Here is a 13,953-nt window from a genome sequence, read left to right as displayed (position 1 = left end):
GATGAGATAGTCATGTCACTTCTGCCTCACGGCCTGGTAGGCCAGTCAGGCCCATCAGTCCTTGCTCTGCTTGTGAGGTTGCTTCTGCCTCTGTGCTTGATAGGGCAGTGGCAGGGCCATGCCTCCTGACTGGGCTTGTGAGGATACTTGTGTCTCCATGCCAAAAAGGGCAGTGGCAGGCCCATGGTTGCTGGTTGTGTCTTATGATGTCACTTTGACCTGCATGCCATTGCATGCATGGCATGCATGGCATGCACTGCCACGCCCATGGCTGCTGGTCTGCTTGGGTGTTCCCTTCTTTCTCCGTGCTTGACGCGCCATGGCAGGCCCTTCACTGCTGGCTGTGCTTGTGAGGTCACAGCAGCCTCAGTGCCTGATAGGCCAGTGGCAGGCCCCTGTCTGCTTGGCTGTGCTTGTGAGGTCACAGCAGCGTCAGGACCTGATAGGCCAGTGGGAGGCCAATGGCTGCTGGCTGTGCTTGTGAGGTCACAGCAGCCTCCGTGCCTCATAGGCCAGTGGCAGACCCACAGCTGCTGGCTGTGCTTGTCAGGTCAGAGAAGCCTCAGTGTCTTACAGGGCAGTGGCAGGCCCCTGGCTGCTGGCCGCGTTTTGAGGTCACATTTGTCTCTGTACCTCATAGGGCAGTGGCAGGCCCATAGCTGCTGGCTGTGCTTGTGAGGTCAGAGCAGTCCTATTGCCTGATAGGTCAGTGGCAGGCCCCTGGCTGCTGGCTGTGCTTGTGAGGTCAGAGAAGCCTCAGTGCCCTATAGGGCAGTGGCAGGCCCATAGCTGCTGGCTTGGCTTGTGAGGTCAAATCAGCCTCCGTGCTGTATAGGCTAGTGGCAGGCCAATGGCTGCTGGCTGTGCTTGTGAGGTCACAGCAGCCTGTGTGCCTCACAGGCCTGTGGGAGGCCCGTAGCTGCTGGCTGTGCTTGTAAGGTCATAGCAGTCCTATTTCCTGATAGACCCATGGCAGGCCCCTGTCTGCTGGCTGCCTTTTGAGGTCACATTTGTCTCTGTACCTTATAGGGCAGTGGGAGGCCCCTGGCTGCTTGCTGTGCTTGTGAGGTCAGAGAAGCCTCCCTGCCCTATAGGGCAGTGGCAGGCCCATAGCTGCTGGCTGTGCTTGTGAGGACACAGCAGTCCTATTTCCTGATAGGCCCGTGGAAGGCCCCGTCTGCTGGCTGCCTTTTGAGGTCACATTTGTCTCTGTACCTTATAGGGCAATGGCAGGCCTCTGGCTCCTCACTGTGCTTGTCAGGTCACAGCAGCCTCCCTGCCCTATAGGGCAGTGGTAGGCCCATAGCTGCTGCCTGGGCTCGTGAGGTCATAGCAGCCTAAGTGCTTCACAGGCCAGTGGCAGGCCCCTGGCTGCTGGCTGTGCTTGTCAGGTCACAACACTCCTACAGCCTGGTAGGCCAGTGGCAGACCCACAGCTGCTGGCTTTGCTTGTTACGTCACAGCAGCCTCAGTGTCTTATCGGGCAGTGGCAGGCCCCTGGCTGCTGGCTGTGCTTGTGAGGTCACAGCAGCCTCAGTGCTTCACAGGCCAGTGTCAGGCCCCTGGCTGCTGGCTGTGCTTGTGAGGTCACAGCAGCCTCCGTGCCGTTTATGGCAGTGGCAGGCCCGTGACAGTGTGCTGTGCTTGTGAGGTCAGAGCAGTGTCAGCGCCTCATTGGGCAGTGGAAGGCCAATGGCTGCTGGCTGTGTTTGTGAGGTAACATCAGCCTCCGTTCCCTATAGGCCAGTGGCAGGCCCTTCACTGCTGGCTGTGCTTGTGAGGTCACAGCAGCCTCTGTGCCCTATAGGGCAGTGGCAGGCCCCTGGCTGTTTGCTGTGCTTGTGAGGTCACAGCAGTCTGAGTGCCTGATAGCCAGTAGGAGGTCCATACCTGCTGGCTGTGCTCATGAGGTCACAGCAGTCCTATTGCCTGATAGGCCAGTGCGAGGCCATTGGCTGCTGGCTGTCCTTTTGAGGTCACGGCAGTCCTATTGCCTGATAGGCCAGTGGCAGGCCTCTGCGTGCTGGCTGCATTTTGAGGTCACCTTTGTCTCAGTGCCTCATCAGGCAGTGGGATGCCCATGGCTGCTGACTCTGCTTGTGAGCTCACAGAAGTACCAGTGCCTGACAGGCCAGTGGCAGGCCCCTGGCGGCTTCCTTTCCTTGTGAGGTCACATGAGCCTCTGTGTCTGATAGGGCAGTGGAAGGTGTTGTAGAGGCCTCCAAGTGCCTTTTTTCGCGGTGCAGGGGCCACCGAGTGCCTTTTTTCGCGGTGCAGGGGCCACCGAGTGCCTTTTTTCGCGGTGCAGGGGCCTCAGGGTGCATTTTTTTGCAGTGTAGTAGCCTCCAAGTGCCTTTTTTTGCAATGTGGGGGCCTCCAAGTGCCTTTTTTTGTGGTGCTGGGGCCTCCAAGTGCCTTTATTTCCAGTGTACAGGCCTGCAAGTGGCTCTTTTCCCAGTGCAGGGGCCTCCGAGTGCCTTTTTTGGTGGTGCTGGGCCCTCCGAGTGCCTTGTTTCACATTGTAGCAGCCCCCGAGTGCCTTTTATTGTGCTGTAGGGGCCACCGAGTGCCTTTTCTTGTGGGTCAGGGGCCTCCGAGTGCCTTCTTTTGTGGTGCAGGGCCCTCCAAGTGCCTTTGTTTCTGGTGCAGGGGACTCCGAGTGCCTTTTTTTGCATTGTAGCAGCCTCCAAGTGCCTTTTTTTGTGGTGTAGGGGCCTCCGAGTGCCTTTTTTTCCAGTGTAGGGGCAGCCGAGTGCCTTTTTTTGTGGTGTAGGTGCCTCCAAGTGCTTTTTTTTTGCAGTGTAGGGGCCTCCAAGTGCCTTTTTTTGCAGTGCAGGGGCCTCAGGGTGCATTTTTTTGCAGTATAGTAGCCTCCAAGTGCCTTTTTTTGCAATGTAGGGGCTTCCGAGTGCCTTTTTTTGTGGTGCAGGGGCCTCCAAGTGCCTTTATTTCCAGTGTACAGGCCTGCAAGTGCCTCTTTTTCCAGTGCAGGAGCCTCCGAGTGCCTTTTTTGGTGGTGCTGGGCCCTCTGAGTGCCTTGTTTCACATTGTAGTAGCCCCCGAGTGCCTTTTTTTGCAGCGTAGGGGCCACTGAGTGCCTTTTTCTGGGGTGTAGAGGCCTCCGAGTGCCTGTTTTTCCAGTGTAAGGGCAGCTGAGTGCCTTTTTTTGTGCTGCAGGGCCCTCTGAGTGCCTTTCTTTCTGGTGTAGGGGCATCGGAGTGCCTGTTTTCGCATTGTAGCAGCCCCCGAGTACCTTTTTTTGTGGTGTCGGGGCCACCGAGTGCCTTTTTTTGCCGTGCATGGTCCTCCGAGTGCCTTTTTTGCAGTGTATTAGCCTCCAAGTGCCTTTTTTTGTGATGCAGCGGCCTCCGAGTGCCTTTTCTTGTGGTGTAGGGGCCTCCGAGTGCCTTCTTTTGTGGTGCAGGGCCCTCCAAGTGCCTTTGTTTCTGGTGAAGGGGCCTCCGAGTGCCTTTTTTCCAGTGTAGCAGCCCCGAAGTGCCTTTTTTTGTGGTGTAGGGGCCTCCGAGTGCCTTTTTTTCCACTGTAGGGGCAGCCGAGTGCCTTTTTTTGTGGTGTAGGGGCCTCCATGTGCCTTTTTTTTGTGGTGCAGGGGCCTCCAAGTGCCTTTTTTTGCGGTGCAGGGGCCTCAGGGTGCATTTTTTTGCAGTGTAGTAGCCTCCAAGTGCCTTTTTTTGCAATGTAGGGGCTTCCGAGTGACTTTTTTTGTGGTGCAGGGGCCTCCAAGTGCCTTTTTTTGCGGTGCAGGGGCCTCAGGGTGCATTTTTTTGCAGTGTAGTAGCCTCCAAGTGCCTTTTTTTGCAATGTAGGGGCTTCCGAGTGACTTTTTTTGTGGTGCAGGGGCCTCCAAGTGCCTTTATTTCCAGTGCAGGAGCCTCCGAGTGCCTTTTTTGGTGGTGCTGGGCCCTCCGGTGCACTGTTTCACATTGTAGCAGCCCCCAAGTGCCTTTTATTGTGCTGTAGGGTCCACCAAGTGCCTTTTCTTGTGGTTCAGAGGCCACCGAGTGCCTTTTCTTGTGGTTCAGGGGCCTCTGAGTGCCTTTTTTCACATTGCAGCAGCCCCCGAGTGCCTTTTTTTGTGCTGTAGGAGCCACCGAGTGCCTTTCCTTGTGGTTCAGGGGCCACCGAGTGCCTTTGTTTGAGGTGCACTGCTGTCTGAGTGCCTTTTTTTTGCAGTGAAGGGGCATCTAAGTGCCTTTTTCTCCGGCCTAGCGGCCTCCAAGTGCCTATTTTTGTGATGCAGGCTCCCAAAGTGCCCTTTTTTCCAGTATAGTGTCCTCCATGTGCATATTTTTGCAGTGCATCGCCTCCTAGTGCCCTTTTTTCCCAGTGCTCATGCCTCCAAGTGCCTTTTTTTCTGTTATGGTCCTTCAGTGTTCTGTGATATCACTTTACCCTCTGCCTGAAATGATATTGTCAGGTCCACCACTGCTGGATGAGATAGTCATGTCACTTCTGCCTCACGGCCTGGTAGGCCAGTCAGGCCCATCAGTCCTTGCTCTGCTTGTGAGGTTGCTTCTGCCTCTGTGCTTGATAGGGCAGTGGCAGGGCCATGCCTCCTGACTGGGCTTGTGAGGATACTTGTGTCTCCATGCCAAAAAGGGCAGTGGCAGGCCCATGGTTGCTGGTTGTGTCTTATGATGTCACTTTGACCTGCATGCCATTGCATGCATGGCATGCATGGCATGCACTGCCACGCCCATGGCTGCTGGTCTGCTTGGGTGTTCCCTTCTTTCTCCGTGCTTGACGCGCCATGGCAGGCCCTTCACTGCTGGCTGTGCTTGTGAGGTCACAGCAGCCTCAGTGCCTGATAGGCCAGTGGCAGGCCCCTGTCTGCTTGGCTGTGCTTGTGAGGTCACAGCAGCGTCAGGACCTGATAGGCCAGTGGGAGGCCAATGGCTGCTGGCTGTGCTTGTGAGGTCACAGCAGCCTCCGTGCCTCATAGGCCAGTGGCAGACCCACAGCTGCTGGCTGTGCTTGTCAGGTCAGAGAAGCCTCAGTGTCTTACAGGGCAGTGGCAGGCCCCTGGCTGCTGGCCGCGTTTTGAGGTCACATTTGTCTCTGTACCTCATAGGGCAGTGGCAGGCCCATAGCTGCTGGCTGTGCTTGTGAGGTCAGAGCAGTCCTATTGCCTGATAGGTCAGTGGCAGGCCCCTGGCTGCTGGCTGTGCTTGTGAGGTCAGAGAAGCCTCAGTGCCCTATAGGGCAGTGGCAGGCCCATAGCTGCTGGCTTGGCTTGTGAGGTCAAATCAGCCTCCGTGCTGTATAGGCTAGTGGCAGGCCAATGGCTGCTGGCTGTGCTTGTGAGGTCACAGCAGCCTGTGTGCCTCACAGGCCTGTGGGAGGCCCGTAGCTGCTGGCTGTGCTTGTAAGGTCATAGCAGTCCTATTTCCTGATAGACCCATGGCAGGCCCCTGTCTGCTGGCTGCCTTTTGAGGTCACATTTGTCTCTGTACCTTATAGGGCAGTGGGAGGCCCCTGGCTGCTTGCTGTGCTTGTGAGGTCAGAGAAGCCTCCCTGCCCTATAGGGCAGTGGCAGGCCCATAGCTGCTGGCTGTGCTTGTGAGGACACAGCAGTCCTATTTCCTGATAGGCCCGTGGAAGGCCCCGTCTGCTGGCTGCCTTTTGAGGTCACATTTGTCTCTGTACCTTATAGGGCAATGGCAGGCCTCTGGCTCCTCACTGTGCTTGTCAGGTCACAGCAGCCTCCCTGCCCTATAGGGCAGTGGTAGGCCCATAGCTGCTGCCTGGGCTCGTGAGGTCATAGCAGCCTAAGTGCTTCACAGGCCAGTGGCAGGCCCCTGGCTGCTGGCTGTGCTTGTCAGGTCACAACACTCCTACAGCCTGGTAGGCCAGTGGCAGACCCACAGCTGCTGGCTTTGCTTGTTACGTCACAGCAGCCTCAGTGTCTTATCGGGCAGTGGCAGGCCCCTGGCTGCTGGCTGTGCTTGTGAGGTCACAGCAGCCTCAGTGCTTCACAGGCCAGTGTCAGGCCCCTGGCTGCTGGCTGTGCTTGTGAGGTCACAGCAGCCTCCGTGCCGTTTATGGCAGTGGCAGGCCCGTGACAGTGTGCTGTGCTTGTGAGGTCAGAGCAGTGTCAGCGCCTCATTGGGCAGTGGAAGGCCAATGGCTGCTGGCTGTGTTTGTGAGGTAACATCAGCCTCCGTTCCCTATAGGCCAGTGGCAGGCCCTTCACTGCTGGCTGTGCTTGTGAGGTCACAGCAGCCTCTGTGCCCTATAGGGCAGTGGCAGGCCCCTGGCTGTTTGCTGTGCTTGTGAGGTCACAGCAGTCTGAGTGCCTGATAGCCAGTAGGAGGTCCATACCTGCTGGCTGTGCTCATGAGGTCACAGCAGTCCTATTGCCTGATAGGCCAGTGCGAGGCCATTGGCTGCTGGCTGTCCTTTTGAGGTCACGGCAGTCCTATTGCCTGATAGGCCAGTGGCAGGCCTCTGCGTGCTGGCTGCATTTTGAGGTCACCTTTGTCTCAGTGCCTCATCAGGCAGTGGGATGCCCATGGCTGCTGACTCTGCTTGTGAGCTCACAGAAGTACCAGTGCCTGACAGGCCAGTGGCAGGCCCCTGGCGGCTTCCTTTCCTTGTGAGGTCACATGAGCCTCTGTGTCTGATAGGGCAGTGGAAGGTGTTGTAGAGGCCTCCAAGTGCCTTTTTTCGCGGTGCAGGGGCCACCGAGTGCCTTTTTTCGCGGTGCAGGGGCCACCGAGTGCCTTTTTTCGCGGTGCAGGGGCCTCAGGGTGCATTTTTTTGCAGTGTAGTAGCCTCCAAGTGCCTTTTTTTGCAATGTGGGGGCCTCCAAGTGCCTTTTTTTGTGGTGCTGGGGCCTCCAAGTGCCTTTATTTCCAGTGTACAGGCCTGCAAGTGGCTCTTTTCCCAGTGCAGGGGCCTCCGAGTGCCTTTTTTGGTGGTGCTGGGCCCTCCGAGTGCCTTGTTTCACATTGTAGCAGCCCCCGAGTGCCTTTTATTGTGCTGTAGGGGCCACCGAGTGCCTTTTCTTGTGGGTCAGGGGCCTCCGAGTGCCTTCTTTTGTGGTGCAGGGCCCTCCAAGTGCCTTTGTTTCTGGTGCAGGGGACTCCGAGTGCCTTTTTTTGCATTGTAGCAGCCTCCAAGTGCCTTTTTTTGTGGTGTAGGGGCCTCCGAGTGCCTTTTTTTCCAGTGTAGGGGCAGCCGAGTGCCTTTTTTTGTGGTGTAGGTGCCTCCAAGTGCTTTTTTTTTGCAGTGTAGGGGCCTCCAAGTGCCTTTTTTTGCAGTGCAGGGGCCTCAGGGTGCATTTTTTTGCAGTATAGTAGCCTCCAAGTGCCTTTTTTTGCAATGTAGGGGCTTCCGAGTGCCTTTTTTTGTGGTGCAGGGGCCTCCAAGTGCCTTTATTTCCAGTGTACAGGCCTGCAAGTGCCTCTTTTTCCAGTGCAGGAGCCTCCGAGTGCCTTTTTTGGTGGTGCTGGGCCCTCCGGTGCACTGTTTCACATTGTAGCAGCCCCCGAGTGCCTTTTATTTTGCTGTATAGGCCACTGAATGCCTTTTCTTGTGGTTCAGGGCCCTCCAAGTGCTGTTATTTTGGGGGGTGTGGTCCTCCATGTACCTTTTTTTTGTAGTGTAGTGGCCCCGAGGGCCTTTTCTTGTGGTGCAGGGGCCTCTGAGTGCCTTTTTTTGCATTGTAGCATCCACCAAGTGCCTTTTTTTGTGCTGTAGGGGCCACTGAGTGCCTTTTCTTGTGGTGTAGGGGCAGCCGAGTGCCTTTTTTTGTGGTGTGGTCCTCCGAGTGCCTTTCTTTTGTGGTGTCGAGGCCTCTGGGTGCATTTTTTTTTTGCAGTGTAGCGGCCTCCAAGTGCCTTTTCTTGCGGTGTGGAGGCCTCCGAGTGCCTTTTTTTGCGGTGTGGAGGCCTCTGAGTGCCTTTTTTTGCAATGCAGGGGCTACTGAGTGCCTTTTTTTGCTGAGCATGGGCCTCAGGGTGCATTTTTTTGCAGTGTAGTAGCCTCCAAGTGCCTTTTTTTGCAATGTGGGGGCCACCGAGTGCCTTTCTTGGTGGTGTAGGGGCCTCTGAGTGCCTTCTTTTGTGGTGCAGGAGCCTCCGAGTGCTTTTTGTGGTGGTGCTGGGCCCTCCGAGTGCCTTGTTTCACATTGTAGTAGCCCCCGAGTGCCTTTTTTTGCAGCGTAGGGGCCACTGAGTGCCTTTTTCTGGGGTGTAGAGGCCTCCGAGTGCCTGTTTTTCCAGTGTAAGGGCAGCTGAGTGCCTTTTTTTGTGCTGCAGGGCCCTCTAAGTGCCTTTCTTTCTGGTGTAGGGGCATCGGAGTGCCTGTTTTCGCATTGTAGCAGCCCCCGAGTACCTTTTTTTGTGGTGTCGGGGCCACCGAGTGCCTTTTTTTGCCGTGCATGGTCCTCCGAGTGCCTTTTTTGCAGTGTATTAGCCTCCAAGTGCCTTTTCTTGTGGTGTAGGGGCCTGCGAGTGCCTTTTCTTGTGGTGTAGGGGCCTGCGAGTGCCTTTTCTTGTGGTGTAGGGGCCTGCGAGTGCCTTCTTTTGTGGTGCAGGGCCCTCCAAGTGCCTTTGTTTCTGGTGCAGGGGCCTCCGAGTGCCTTTTTTCCAGTGTAGCAGCCCCGAAGTGCCTTTTTTTGTGGTGTAGGGGCCTCCGAGTGCCTTTTCTTCCACTGTAGGGGCAGCCGAGTGCCTTTTTTTGTGGTGTAGGGGCCTCCATGTGCCTTTTTTTTGCAGTGCAGGGGCCTCAGGGTGCATTTTTTTGCAGTGTAGTAGCCTCCAAGTGCCTTTTTTTGCAATGTAGGGGCCTCCAAGTGACTATTTTTGTGGTGCAGGGGCCTCCAAGTGCCTTTATTTCCAGTGCAGGAGCCTCCGAGTGCCTTATTTGGTGGTGCTGGGCCCTCCGGTGCACTGTTTCACATTGTAGCAGCCCCCGAGTGCCTTTTATTGTGCTGTAGGGTCCACCAAGTGCCTTTTCTTGTGGTTCAGAGGCCACCGAGTGCCTTTTCTTGTGGTTCAGGGGCCTCTGAGTGCCTTTTTTCACATTGCAGCAGCCCCCGAGTGCCTTTTTTTGTGCTGTAGGAGCCACCGAGTGCCTTTCCTTGTGGTTCAGGGGCCACCGAGTGCTGTTATTTTTGGGTGTGTGGTCCTCCATGTACCTTTTTTTTGCGGTGTAGTGGCCCCGAGAGCCTTTTCTTGTTGTTCAGGGGCCTCCGAGTGCCTTTTTTTGCATTGTAGCAGCCCCCAAGTGCCTTTTTTTGTGGTGTAGGGGCCTCCGAGTGCCTTTTTTTCCAGTGTAGGGGCCTCCAAGTGCCTTTTTTTGTGGTGTAGGGGCCTCCGAGTGCATTTTTTTCCGTTGCCGGTGCCTCCGAGTGCCTTTCTCTGTGGTGTAGCGGCCTCCAAGTGCCTTTTTTTCCTGTGTACAGGCCTGCAAGTGCCTCTTTTTCCAGTGCAGGAGCCTCTGAGTGCTTCTTTTGGTGGTGCAGGGCCCTCCGAGTGCCTTGTTTCACATTGTAGTAGCCCCCGAGTGCCTTTTTTTGCAGCATAGGGGCCACTGAGTGCCTTTTTCTGGGGTGTAGAGGCCTCCGAGTGCCTGTTTTTCCAGTGTAAGGGCAGCTGAGTGCCTTTTTTGGTGCTGCAGGGCCCTCTGAGTGCCTTTCTTTCTGGTGTAGGGGCATCAGAGTGCCTGTTTTCGCATTGTAGCAGCCCCCGAGTACCTTTTTTTGTGGTGTCGGGGCCACCGAGTGCCTTTTTTTGCCGTGCATGGTCCTCCGAGTGCCTTTTTTGCAGTGTATTAGCCTCCAAGTGCCTTTTTTTGTGATGCAGCGGCCTCCGAGTGCCTTTTCTTGTGGTGTAGGGGCCTCCGAGTGCCTTTTCTTGTGGTGTAGGGGCCTGCGAGTGCCTTCTTTTGTGGTGCAGGGCCCTCCAAGTGCCTTTGTTTCTGGTGCAGGGGCCTCCGAGTGCCTTTTTTCCAGTGTAGCAGCCCCGAAGTGCCTTTTTTTGTGGTGTAGGGGCCTCCGAGTGCCTTTTTTTCCACTGTAGGGGCAGCCGAGTGCCTTTTTTTGTGGTGTAGGGGCCTCCATGTGCCTTTTTTTTGCAGTGCAGGGGCCTCAGGGTGCATTTTTTTGCAGTGTAGTAGCCTCCAAGTGCCTTTTTTTGCAATGTAGGGGCCTCCAAGTGACTATTTTTGTGGTGCAGGGGCCTCCAAGTGCCTTTATTTCCAGTGCAGGAGCCTCCGAGTGCCTTTTTTGGTGGTGCTGGGCCCTCCGGTGCACTGTTTCACATTGTAGCAGCCCCCAAGTGCCTTTTATTGTGCTGTAGGGTCCACCAAGTGCCTTTTCTTGTGGTTCAGAGGCCACCGAGTGCCTTTTCTTGTGGTTCAGGGGCCTCTGAGTGCCTTTTTTCACATTGCAGCAGCCCCCGAGTGCCTTTTTTTGTGCTGTAGGAGCCACCGAGTGCCTTTCCTTGTGGTTCAGGGGCCACCGAGTGCCTTTGTTTGAGGTGCACTGCTGTCTGAGTGCCTTTTTTTTGCAGTGAAGGGGCATCTAAGTGCCTTTTTCTCCGGCCTAGCGGCCTCCAAGTGCCTATTTTTGTGATGCAGGCTCCCAAAGTGCCCTTTTTTCCAGTATAGTGTCCTCCATGTGCATATTTTTGCAGTGCATCGCCTCCTAGTGCCCTTTTTTCCCAGTGCTCATGCCTCCAAGTGCCTTTTTTTCTGTTATGGTCCTTCAGTGTTCTGTGATATCACTTTACCCTCTGCCTGAAATGATATTGTCAGGTCCACCACTGCTGGATGAGATAGTCATGTCACTTCTGCCTCACGGCCTGGTAGGCCAGTCAGGCCCATCAGTCCTTGCTCTGCTTGTGAGGTTGCTTCTGCCTCTGTGCTTGATAGGGCAGTGGCAGGGCCATGCCTCCTGACTGGGCTTGTGAGGATACTTGTGTCTCCATGCCAAAAAGGGCAGTGGCAGGCCCATGGTTGCTGGTTGTGTCTTATGATGTCACTTTGACCTGCATGCCATTGCATGCATGGCATGCATGGCATGCACTGCCACGCCCATGGCTGCTGGTCTGCTTGGGTGTTCCCTTCTTTCTCCGTGCTTGACGCGCCATGGCAGGCCCTTCACTGCTGGCTGTGCTTGTGAGGTCACAGCAGCCTCAGTGCCTGATAGGCCAGTGGCAGGCCCCTGTCTGCTTGGCTGTGCTTGTGAGGTCACAGCAGCGTCAGGACCTGATAGGCCAGTGGGAGGCCAATGGCTGCTGGCTGTGCTTGTGAGGTCACAGCAGCCTCCGTGCCTCATAGGCCAGTGGCAGACCCACAGCTGCTGGCTGTGCTTGTCAGGTCAGAGAAGCCTCAGTGTCTTACAGGGCAGTGGCAGGCCCCTGGCTGCTGGCCGCGTTTTGAGGTCACATTTGTCTCTGTACCTCATAGGGCAGTGGCAGGCCCATAGCTGCTGGCTGTGCTTGTGAGGTCAGAGCAGTCCTATTGCCTGATAGGTCAGTGGCAGGCCCCTGGCTGCTGGCTGTGCTTGTGAGGTCAGAGAAGCCTCCCTGCCCTTGAGGGTGGTGGCAGTCCCAATGGCTGCTGGCTGTGCTTGTCAGGTCACAACACTCCTACAGCCTGATAGGCCAGTGGCAGACCCACAGCTGCTGGCTTTGCTTGTGACGTCACAGCAGCCTCAGTGCCTCATAGGCCAGTGGGAGGCCAATGGCTGCTGGCTGTGCTTGTGAGGTCACAGCAGCCTCATTGCCTCATAGGCCAGTGGGAGGCCAATGGCTGCTGGCTGTGCTTGTTAGGTCACAGCAGCCTCCGTGCCTGATAGGCCAGTGGCAGACCCACAGCCGCTGGCTGTGCTTGTCAGGTCAGAGAAGCCTCAGTGTCTTACAAGGCAGTGGCAGGCCCCTGGCTGCTGGCCGCGTTTTGAGGTCACATTTGTCTCTGTACCTCATAGGGCAGTGGCAGGCCCATAGCTGCTGGCTGTGCTTGTGAGGTCAGAGCAGTCCTATTGCCTGATAGGTCAGTGGCAGGCCCCTGGCTGCTGGCTGTGCTTGTGAGGTCAGAGAAGCCTCCCTGCCCTTGAGGGTGGTGGCAGTCCCAATGGCTGCTGGCTGTGCTTGTCAGGTCACAACACTCCTACAGCCTGATAGGCCAGTGGCAGACCCACAGCTGCTGGCTGTGCTTGTGAGGTCACAGCAGCCTCATTGCCTCATAGGCCAGTGGGAGGCCAATGGCTGCTGGCTGTGCTTGTTAGGTCACAGCAGCCTCCGTGCCTCATAGGCCAGTGGCAGACCCACAGCTGCTGGCTGTGCTTGTGACGTCACAGCAGCCTCTGTGCCTCATAGGCCAGGGGCAGGCCTGTAGCTGCTGGCTGTGCTTCTCAGGTCACAGCAGTCGTATTTCCTGATAGGCCTGTGGCAGGCCCCTGTCTGCTGGCTGCCTTTTGAGGTCACATTTGTCTCTGTACCTTATAGGGCAGTGGGAGGCCCGTGGCTCCTTGCTGTGCTTGTGAGGTCACAGCAGCCTCCGTGCCTCATAGGCCTGTGGGAGGCCCGTAGCTGCTGCCTGGGCTTGTGAGGTCACAGCAGCCTCAGTGCTTCACAGGCCAGTGGCAGGCCTCTGGCTGCTGGCTGTGCTTGTGATGTTACAGAAGCCTCCCTGCCCTTGAGGGTGGTGGCAGGCCCCTGTCTGCTGGCTGTGCTTGTGAGGTCACAGCAGCCTCAGTGCCTCATAGGCCAGTGGGAGGCCAATGGCTGCTGGCTGTGCTTGTGAGGTCAGAGCAGTCCTATTCCCTGATAGGTGAGTGGCAGGCCAATGGCTGCTGGCTGTCCTTCTGAGGTCACAGCAGTCACATTGCCTCATAGGCCAGTGGCAGGCCTCTGGGTGCTGGCTGTTTTTGTGAGGTGACAGCAGCCTCAGTGGCTCATCGGCAGGTTGGATGCCATGGCTGCTGGCTGCTGGCTGTGCTTGTGAGGTCACAGCAGTCCTGTTGCCTGATAGGCCAGTGACAGCTCCATGCCTGCTGGCTGTGTTATGAGGTCATGTTTGTCTCGGGGCCTCATAGGGCAGTTGGATGCCCATGCCTGCTGGCCATGCTTGTGAGGTCACAGCAGTCCTGTTGCCTGATAGGCCAGTTCGAGGCCAATGACTGCTGGGTGGGCTTGTGAGGTCAGAGAAGCCTCAGTGTCCTATAGGCCAGTGGCAGGCCCATAGCTGCTGGCTGGGCTTGTGATATCACAGCAGCCTCCATGCCCTTTAGGGCAGTGGCAGGCCCCTGACTGTTTACTGTGCTTCTGAGTTGACAGCAGCATCAGCACCTGATCGGGAAGTTGGAGGCCAATGGCTGCTGGCTGTGCTTGTCAGGTCACAGCAGCCTCCGTGCCTCATAGGCCAGTGGCAGGCCCTTCACTGCTGGCTGTGCTTGTGAGGTCACAGCAGCCTCAGTGTCTTATAGGGCAGTGGCAGGCCCCTGGCAGCTTGCCGCGTTTTGAGGTCACATTTGTCTCTGTATCTCATAGGACAGTGGCAGGCCCTTGGCTGCTGACTGTGCTTGTGAGGTCACAGTAGCCTCCGTGCCTCATAGGCCAGTGGAGGCCCGTAGCGGCTGGCTGTGCTTGTCAGGTCACAGCAGCCTCAGTGCCACACAGGGCAGTGGCAGGCTCCTGGCTGCTGGCTGTGCTTGTGAAGTAACAGCAGCCACCGTGCCTCCTAGGCCAGTGGCAGGCTCATGGCTGCTGGCTGTGCTTGTGAGGTCACAGCACCCTCAGTGCCTCAAAGGGCAGTGGGAGGCTTCTGGCTGCTGGCTGTGCTTGTGAGGTCATAGCACCCTCCATGCCTCCTAGGCCAGTGGCAGACTAATGGCCGCTGGCCGTGCTTGTGCGGTCACAGCAGTCTCAGTGCCTCCTAGGCTAGTGGCAGGCTCATGGCTGCTGGCTGTGCTTGTGAGGTCAG

The sequence above is a fragment of the Dromaius novaehollandiae genome, unplaced genomic scaffold, assembly GCF_036370855.1.
Source record: "Dromaius novaehollandiae isolate bDroNov1 unplaced genomic scaffold, bDroNov1.hap1 HAP1_SCAFFOLD_68, whole genome shotgun sequence".
In the NCBI taxonomy this organism is placed as follows: Eukaryota; Metazoa; Chordata; class Aves; order Casuariiformes; family Dromaiidae; genus Dromaius; species Dromaius novaehollandiae.
This window is presented reverse-complemented; position numbering follows the sequence as displayed.